The sequence below is a fragment of the Sturnira hondurensis genome, unplaced genomic scaffold (assembly GCF_014824575.4).
Source record: "Sturnira hondurensis isolate 20B ecotype Veracruz unplaced genomic scaffold, ASM1482457v3 Scaffold0014432, whole genome shotgun sequence".
Classification (NCBI taxonomy): domain Eukaryota; kingdom Metazoa; phylum Chordata; class Mammalia; order Chiroptera; family Phyllostomidae; genus Sturnira; species Sturnira hondurensis.
In genome coordinates this window covers 2,335,586-2,345,344 of record NW_028087063.1, presented here as the reverse complement: position 1 = coordinate 2,345,344, position 9,759 = coordinate 2,335,586, and the positions used below count along the sequence as shown (strand labels likewise).

The 9,759-nt window shown below is 41.1% G+C and overlaps 1 pseudogene; it reads right to left on the bottom strand.

Annotated features, from left to right (window-relative positions):
• Positions 1-4,428: 4,428 nt before the first annotated feature.
• Positions 4,429-9,142, bottom strand: LOC118999020 (40S ribosomal protein S8-like; annotated as a pseudogene).
• Positions 9,143-9,759: the final 617 nt, after the last annotated feature.

Sequence of the window (9,759 nt, the reverse complement as noted above, 5' to 3'; positions counted from 1 at the left end):
GGGGGTGGCTGGGGTGGGGAGAAAATGGAGACAACTGTACTTGAACAACAATGAAAAAATAAAGAAAGCTAACTCATTAAATAAAATTCCACAAACTTATAAAAAAAGAAACTTAAGATGAAACATACATTACATCTTCAGAGTCAGAATTATGGTATATTGCGGTTTTATGAAATATCTTAGCCAAAGAAGGGACCAAATAAAGAAGAGAGCCCGTCTGTGAGCTTGTGGAGACATGGGGTAATAGTATACTCAGGGCAGGTGCTCCCAGGGCTTTCCTGCTCTCTCTGGCAATAATAGGAATGAATGGTTTTGATCACACTGCTTAGAAGTACCAAAGTACCCATTCTAAGTACTCTTTGTTGAGATATACTGTGTGAGACAAGTGGTGTGGTGTTTGGTTTGGCCAGACGAAAGCTGAGCTGTTCCGAAGACAGCTGGGTGTTTCCTCAGTGGCCCGAGGGGAAGTGGGGCAGCGTAGTGATAAGGTGACGGTTTGCCGAGGCCATGGGTGTCAGACGGGTGGCCTGGCGCAAGGACACATTCTGGCTTCTTGGTCTTGGCTCTCACCCGCTGCGCCTGTGTGCTGCATTCTCTCAGCACATTTCAGGCTAACACGAGAGGAGAACACCCTTATTGGCACATTAAGGCACCAAGAGGCATTCACAAATGCCATCTCTGACAGTTTCTGAAGGGGGTTTTCAGCTGTCACCATGACCCCTGCTGGGCTAAACATATGTTTAAAACATGTGGAGGAATGGTCAGCCCTAGAGGCTCTGCTGCTGCTCGGTATTATTCCTGGCTCAGTTTTCCACTCCACTTGCCAACGTTCTAATTGTGTAGGGCTGGCAGCTGCCACATTCATCCTAGTTTCAATATGGTGTTTCTGAACGGCCGAAGGCTGCACCACTTCTTCCAGAAGCCCTCCCAGTTGTTACTGCCTGGATTGCTTTAAAATCTAGGGGCAATGCCGGGAGGCTGCTTCTCTCCGTTTGTCTCTGTCTCTCCCTCCCTGTCTATCTATTTATCTCTTCCCACCTACTTGTCTACCTAACGTTGACCTCTTTAGTGCTTGGATCCATGCTCTCTTAATTACACACTCTTAGCTCCCCCAGGACAGCTCTATTCACTGTTTTTACGGTGCCCCTTCCCCGCTCCCCGGGACTCTGTGCAAGGAGCCCTTTATGAACAGCTGAAATGTCACTCATCATTGTTTTTCTGGTCCCCTTTGCTGGTTCTTGTTAAGAGGGTGTCTGGGTTAACTTAAAAGCTTTTATTAAACAGGAGGTCTTTCCTCAGAGGAAATGCACGATTAATAAATTGACCATGAATAGATAAGTTGTAATATTTAACTGTCAGCTTTTCATAAGGGATCTACCGTGTTTATTTAAACGATTTCTTCAATTTTCTGCTGTGTACAGTCCCTAATGTGGCAATTTGGACTTCTCAGGATAAAGTAAAATCATTGGTATGACAAATACTTCAGTTGGCCCAGTGGGGTTTCAGTGAAGAGTGTAGTATAGTTGATTCCGACTTTCTGAGCAACGGCACTGAAGGGGAGGGGAGAGAGGGGAGTGAAGACGACTAACATTTATCTCTCTCAGCAGCCACGTCTGGATCTTTTCTTAATCCCTGCAAAACCCCTATGATCTAGTTCTTTTATTCCTGTTTTTAAAATGGAAAAACGGAGGCTCTGAGGTTTAAGTAACATATTCTAGGGTACCTATATGATACATGGTGGAAATCATGTCAAATCCTGGTGGTGGGTCTGACAGTGTTCTTTCACTTGAATAGACTGCCCCCAGGGATAGTTTGCATTTACCTCGGTAAGTACATAACGTACAGGTGTTGGTTTGGGAAGGCTGTGTACCTATCTTGTTATCTACCAATGCTTCTGGCCAAAATTATTACCTACTTTATAAGATTTAAATATGAATTAATGAGTGTTATTTTAAAAATGTGCTTTTCCTATTTGTGCCAAATAAGAGCTGTCTCCTGATAACGTGCTCATCAGGAGGTTATGACATGGTGCCAAAGCACGACACCCCGTTAGGGGTGTTTTAGCAATCTCTCCGTGGGAACTGCTCTCAGAGCTGATTTCTGAACCACAAAAGGTGTGATATTTGTGCTGAGCATTCAAGGTAAGTCAGCATTTTCTCAAAGGATACAAGTGAGAAATGGCATTTCAGATGAAGGTCCAGACAAGCGTGTTGGGGTCTTCTAAAAGAACTGGCTGGAGTGTTGAGTACTAGAGAGGAGTGTGCACCCAGAGCAAGTAGTGGGTGGGCTGGCACAGTAGTTGAAAGATGGCCCTGGGAGACGGGAGAGCGGATAAGCCCTGTCTCTGACCCCTAGCAGCTGAGTGACTTTAAACAATCATTTGATTTATCTGAGTGCCTGTTCCAAGTTTCATCACCTTTAAAATGGGAATGACAATTGTGTTAGTCAGGATTCTCGCGAGATACAGAAGAAATAAGAGATAAATTGATTGATCTAATGATCATGTGGAGTTGGCTCACGTGATTGTGAAGCCTGGGAAGTCTCGCTCTCGGACGTGTGCAAGCTGGAGACTGCGGTGGGGCGGGGGGGGGGGGGGGGGGCGTTCCAGCCCCAGTCCAGAAGCCCAAAAGTGCCGATGGAGAAAGTGCCGGTGTGAGGGCAGGGCGGGGACCAGTGACCCAGCTCCTTCAGTCGTGCGGGGAGGGGAATTTCTCTTCTTGCCTTTTCATTCTATCCAGGCCCTCAACAGGTTGTATGGTGCTGACCTCTTTTAGGTGGGGGGTAGTCTGTTTTACTCAGTCTACCAATTCAAATGCCATTTTTTTTATGGAAACACTCTCACAGATACACCCAAGACAATGTTTAATCAGAATTGGGGAATCTCCTGGCCCAGTCAAGTGACATAAAATTAGCCATCATGACAATCGTACCTCCTTCCCCCCGGTTGATTGACGATAATCAACATAATGTGTGTTTAGTGCTTGGCATAATGTCTGGCACATAAGAAGCACTGATAGCATAACTGCCATTTCCCAGGACTAGCAGTGGAAGGTCTTCTCTAGGAGGCGAAGAGGTTTGGATGTATTTTTCTGACGTTTTCATAAATAATATGATCAGTATGCAACACGCTCGCTTGAAGCTTTTCAGAATGGTACTGTGGAGGATGGACTGGAAGATTGTACAGGTAGAGGGACAGAACAAGTCTCAGGAACAATATGAGAAATAACCAGAGATTAGCAGGAGTGAAGAGGCGATGAGAGGTAACAAATGTAAAGGGGATTAAATGGACTGGTCATTGATCATCGTCATACATGAGGAAGAAGGAACTAGGATGACTAGGAAAATGATGACTGGGAGGTATCAATACCCAAGAAGAGAATTCTGAAAGTAAGCATGTTTGAGGCTAAAATACTTGTTTTGAGATGTTGGATTTTAGATCTCCCTGTTGAAAGCCCCCACTGGCAGCATAGGACCTCACCCCAGCACCCGGCTGAGAGCCTGTTGTGTAGAAGGTGCTAAGTAAATATTTGGTGAGTAAATGAGATAGTAATTCCAGGAGCCATATATGTGGTAAATGAAGGCATAGAAATTAATGATATTATCCGAGGGAAAGGAGAAGCAATCCAAGGGTAGATTGTTGGGGCGCACTGACACTTGGGAGCTGGGGGATGTGAAAGCAGCCCAGAGAAGAGATGGAGAAGGAGTTGCCAAAATGGGAAAAGAATTAAGAGAAGGCGGTGTTTGTATGTATGTCCAAGGATGAGTTCTAAGTGGAAAGGACTCTTCTGCAATGTTAACCCTCACAGAGGGGGCACGGAAGATGCACAGTCAAGAAAATTCCTGTTATTTGATGGTGGCATTAATCATTTCTCACCTTTGCCAAAGCACATTCGGTGGAAGCAGGGGCAAAAAATGGTTTAAGTGAGTTGAAAATAATTGGAAGGGAAGATGTGGGTATAGCAAATGGTGACTGAAAGTAACTGTTCTTTCAAGGAATACTATTATTGTCTAGAGAGAGTGGGTGAGGCAAGGGAGGTAGAAGGCATTGGAAATAGTTAACTGCATTGTAGAGGCAGCACAAGGAGGAGGGAAGGAGCACACGGGATAGCACAACCTGTGCCGTAAAGCACTGAACAGATGCGAAGGTGTCAGCTCAAGAGCAGGTGCGGTGTCATGAACCTTGCACAGGGAGAGGCCGACTTTCTCACCAGGATCGGTGGAAAGGAAGTGAGATGGGCCAGAGAGCTGAGAGAGTCCCTGCTTGCTGGTCTTTGCAGTAGGAGACAAGGTTTCTGTTGAGAGCAGGGTGGGTTCCGTGAGGTGGGCTCTGGAAGAGACCTTTGCAATAGCTGCTGTGGGAAATTCACTGGAGTCAGGTAGCAGCAGTGCTGAGGGGGCGCCAAGACAAAGTGATCTATTCCAGGAGCTCTAAGTGGTTGGACCAATAAAAAGAGCCACGGCGATGAGAGTGATGGAGGCGGAGTGTGAGATGGAGCCCTCTGGGTCCCAGTCGGTGGGGAGAGCTGCTAAACTAGGGGGTCGGGTAGGGGTCACAGATGGTGTATGATGTGCATGTAAAGCAGACGCTTAGGCACAGGGCTAGAAGGATGCCTGTCCCCATTCTGTCGTTTGCTACTGCGAATGTTCGTGGTTGACAGAGGACAGAGATCACCTGGCCAAGTTGGGAGACTTCAAAAGAGTGTTTTGAAAAACATGTAGCTATTCTTTCTTTATTATTTTAGCCTAAGGTAGCATGCTGCTTTTACTGTAATTTTACACATTCAGTCCTGTCTAGTAATATCTTTTGGGTGACAAAAGCAAATAAAGTAAATTTGTAACCAATTATAAAATTTATATTCCTTTTCAAAAGTTCAATGGTAAATGGAAACCCATGGCTGGAGGTCTTTCAGATTTTTAAATCTTTTTTGTTCCTGGGCCAAGGCTTTCAGGTTTTGAATTGAGACCAGAAGGTTATTTCTATAGGAGTAGGAAAAAGTAGGTTAATAATAATAATAATAATAAATAGAATAATTAATAAATAATAACACAGGAATAAACTCCATTTTGTGTACTCACAACTGTAAACCTACATTTGCTCACCCCTGTATTCTCATATTCTGGGGCAAAATACGTGAAGAACTTTATTTAATTCAAAGAAGTTCACATTATAATATTCAAGTTTGCAATGACTATCCACAGTCTTGGAAGGGGAAATGAGCCATATATTTGTCTTTTAAAAAACAATTTAACTGCACTTACATTAGAGACAATTTCAAAGTTCAACTAGCATTTCATAAAGTCTATGTATATATAAACTGAACCCTACAGACAATAGTAAATTTTTTTAGTATATATTACAGCCTGCATGTTCTGTTGAAAATTTTCAAAATATCACAAAATTGTTATAAGCAATATCATCATTGAAATTGCTTTTTATAAAAAGAATGTTCTTCTTTATCACTTCTACTGAATAATTTATCTGTTTTGGAAATACTGTGTGTTAATTTTTATGAATAGTAATAAAATATGTGATTAATTTAAATATGTATAGTATAAATAGTTTAAATTAGTATAAATATGTGATTTATTTGAAAGTTTCATTTTTTTATGGAGAATGAATCAGTGCACCTTAACCAGTTGTCTACTTTGCAAGCATCGCAGGTATAAATCAAGTTACAAATTAAGTTAGAAATCCAAGTTATGCCCAGACTAATTCTGACAATTGCTGGTAAGTGAAATTGCCTGGACCCAGGAAAATTCTCTCCACTAATTTCTAGAAATGGCATTTGGGATAACCTCATGGTATTAATGTAATGGTCATGGCCTGGTATTTGTGTTCAGCTATCTAGTAGAGTAAGTTTAAATTGATAAGATTGAATAAATAGCATTCTTCATTCAGATGTTCTGGATGACAGCATATCTAACATAATTGCATTTGTCTGCTAGTTTTTATGTTAGAGTGCAAAAGATTTTACCATACATAATTTTGATAGAGGCATTCAATTCACTTCCATCTGTAATATACTATAAATTATAAATTTTCATCACAATCATTCAATCACTTGAGAAAAGAATGCATTTTAAATCAGGTTCCATGCCAAATATCACATTTATGAAGCCAGGCTGCTTAAAATTGGACAAATTGATTACCTTATTGAATATTGAAAGTGTTAGTTGGAAACATTAAAACCACCTTTATTAGTTCTAGGATCTAGTAACACCTATACTTGTGTAATATACATTAAGAGCTACTGATAGGGCATCTTTTAAGGTGTGTGAATTTCCATTTGCTTAATTGTGGTGAGTTGTTAGGATATGATTGTATAGGCCTGGGTGCTGAAACATGACTAAAACAATAAGGAATCTTATCAGCTCCCTTAGGCAGCTAATAAATATGCCCATTAGATAGTCTGATGAGATACCGTGGGCCTCAAGGCCTGATCATAATGGTGATTTATGCCAGTACAGCTGCTTTTATCACGAGAGCGTGAAAGGCTACGTGGTCACTCACTAACTGATCACCACACTCCCTTTATGGGCTCTGTTGCTGGTATTTATTTATTGTTCCTCCAGTATCTAGTCATTTTCAAGAGACTAACATTTTAATCTATCTCTCTTGGCTGCAGTAACTTCATGGCTTGAATCTATGATACTGAGTTGAACTATAATATTTAGAAACTCATGGGTATAGTCATATTCATCAAAAGTTTTATTACTAACCCTATGCACTCTTTCTTTACTTTTTAATATTAGGTTTAGCTTTGTAGCTTTGCCAAGGTCTTCTGATTTCTGTCATCGTGGAACTGTGATTGGAAGTGACCTTTTAAAGTTTAGGGTTCAGATTCCAAGCATGAATTCTCTTCTTGCATCCCTGAAGGATGGGCATTGGGCCAGGATCACAAATCAGTACTCTGGAATTTGCCGTGAGAAAGCACCGATTCGAGTCTCTACCAGATGAACCTACTAGGGTTATCGCAGAGTTTTTTTTGAGATCAACTTTTCTGTTAAGGGACAGCTTGAATGGTTATGGTTTTATTTTCATCCCAAGGTAAAATGTCTCTCTCAGGGGCCTTAACATGGCCCTAAGAATTAATAGAGTATGTAGCTTCTACTCTTTGGGCACTTTCAATGACTGACATGTTTTCTCTAGGCTTCCATGCTCTGTGCTATATATTTTCACGTTCTCCAATCCCAAAATACGGACACGGTGCCCAGATGCCATGGATCACCCTCATCAATGTCTTTTCCTGATATCCGCAGTTGTCTTAAATTGTTGCTGCCAGAATTAAACACGGTGGTGGTTGGGCAAAAGCAGTAACAGCTAATGTTTTTCTTTCTGTAAAGTAGGGCTCTATGCTGTTTATATGTGTTCGGTATTTATATTTTTTAAAAATTCAACATTTTGTTTTAAGATAATAGATTTTACCACGTGCAGTTGTAAGAAATGATGCAGACAGAGCCCTGCACCCTGTACTTAGTTTCCCCCAGTGGTGCTATCTTGCAAAGCTATAGTATATTATCATAACCATGATGTTGACATTGGTGCAATTTTTCTATCTTATGCAGGCTTCCTCAGTTTTATTGGCACTCCTTTCGTTTGTGTATTGAGTCCTCTGCAATTTCATCAAAAGTGTATGTTTGTCCACCACCAGAGTCAAGATACTGAACATTTTCCTCGGCAGAAGGATCCCTCTGTGGCCCTCCTATAGAAATATCCCTGTCTTCCCACTTTCCCTTTCGGACCCCATCCTGGATTCCTGCCAACCGAGAATCTATTGTCCATTTCTATTATTTTACCATTTCATGAATGTTATATAAGTGGAATCACACAGTATGTAAACTTTTGGGGACTGGCTTTTTTCACTAAATAAAACTTTCTGGATAGACTCTCAAATTGTATGCAATAACTGTTCATTCTTTTTATTGTGGAGAAGTATTATATGGCATTAATGCCTTGTAATTTGTTTAACTATTAATCCATTGAGGGACATTCTTGGTTGTTTTGAGCTAACATGAACATGAACAACTGTGCACAGTTTTTGTATATGTTTTTTTTGTGTGTGTGAACATATGTTTTTATTTCTCTGAGGTAAATGCCCAAGAATGCAATTGCTGGGACATGTGGTAATTGCATATTTAGGTTTTGAAGAAACTGCCAAACTTTTTCAGTTTCACACCAGTAATATATGTGCAATCTAGTTTCTCCATATCCTTCCCAGTTTCTGCAGATCCTTTGGTGTTGTGATTATTCTTAAAAGTTTTAATCATTTGATAGGTGTGTAATGATATCTTACTATGGTTTTAATTTACATTTCTTTAGTGGCTAATGACTTGAACATCTTTTCATATGTTAATTGCCATCTGTATATTCTTTTTATTGAAATGTTTGTGCACATCTTTGCCCATTTTTTTTATTCTTTAATTATAGTGGTCCCCATTTTCCCCCATTATTCTTCTGTGCCCTACCCACCCCACTTCCCATACTCAACCCTCCCATCTCCTGTTGTCCTTGTCCATGGGTCCTTATACATGTTCCTTGACTTGGCCCTTCCCCTTCTTTCCCCTGTTAGGACTCCCTCAGCTAGGACTCCAGCTCCTTGCCCTCCAGCACACAGCTGTCTGCTTGGTCACATTGGCCTGCCCTTGGACCAATGCATGTAAGAGGCTCATCTATTGGAACTGCTCTTCTGCAAGATGGCTGATATTGGCATTCATTTTCCTTTTGTCGTATTTCTTCTGAATTTTCTCTGATCATTTGTTAAAATTTCTTTCTCCTCTTGAATCAGCTTGGCCCCCTTCTTTCTGCTCAGGGGCAGTGCCTAGTGGGACTAGTACCACTGTTGGTATGGTGTGTTGTCAATGAGCACAATGCTGTTATTCACTAGAGTCTTGGTGTGGACCAGTTTGTGGTTGGATGCATTTTAGACAACATTAATAATCCTTGTTTTGCATGTACAAAACTCCAAGGGGAGAAGTTGCCCATGTTCAGCTTAAAGGCACAGTACATCTTCTTGCCTCCCTGCATGTGGACTGTATTTATGTGGCAGGGGCCGATCTTAGGGTTGGCAGCAGCACGGGGCTTTCTCTTTTGCCCTGTCTTACCGTGCTTGTGCCAGTTGTCCCAACAGATGCCATGTCTCATCACCGGCTGGAAAGAGAGCTCAATTACTTGTTTAATTATATGGCCATCTGATTATATACTTCACCTTCATATTAATTTGGTAGTTTGTGGTATTTAAGGAATTGCTATATGTTATCTTAGTTGTTGAATATATGAACATAAAGTTGTTTGCAGTATTCCTTTATATTTCTAAATGGCAGTGGTACAGTTTATCTTAATTATTGAATATATGAGTATAAAGTTTTCAGTATCCCCCTTTCATTTTTTAAAGGGCTTCAGGATCTGTTGTGATATCCTCTGTTTCGTTGTTTATATTGGATTTATGGATTTGTGTATTATCTCTTTTTTTATCTTTGTCAATCTTGCTAGAGGTTTACAAATTTTATTAAAACCCGTTTTTAACTGTCCTGACTGGTATGGCTCCGTTGGGCCTTGCCCTTTGGGCAGAGAGAAAGGTGGCTGATTTGATCCCAGTCAGGGCACTTCCCTGGGTTTCCTGTGAGGTCCCAGGTCGGGGAACCACGTGAGAGGCGGCTGATTGATGTTTCCTTCCTCACATGGATGTTTCTCTACCTCTCTTTCTCCCTCCATCCCCTCTCTCTAAAAATAAATAAAATCTGAAAACATTTTTTGAGCTA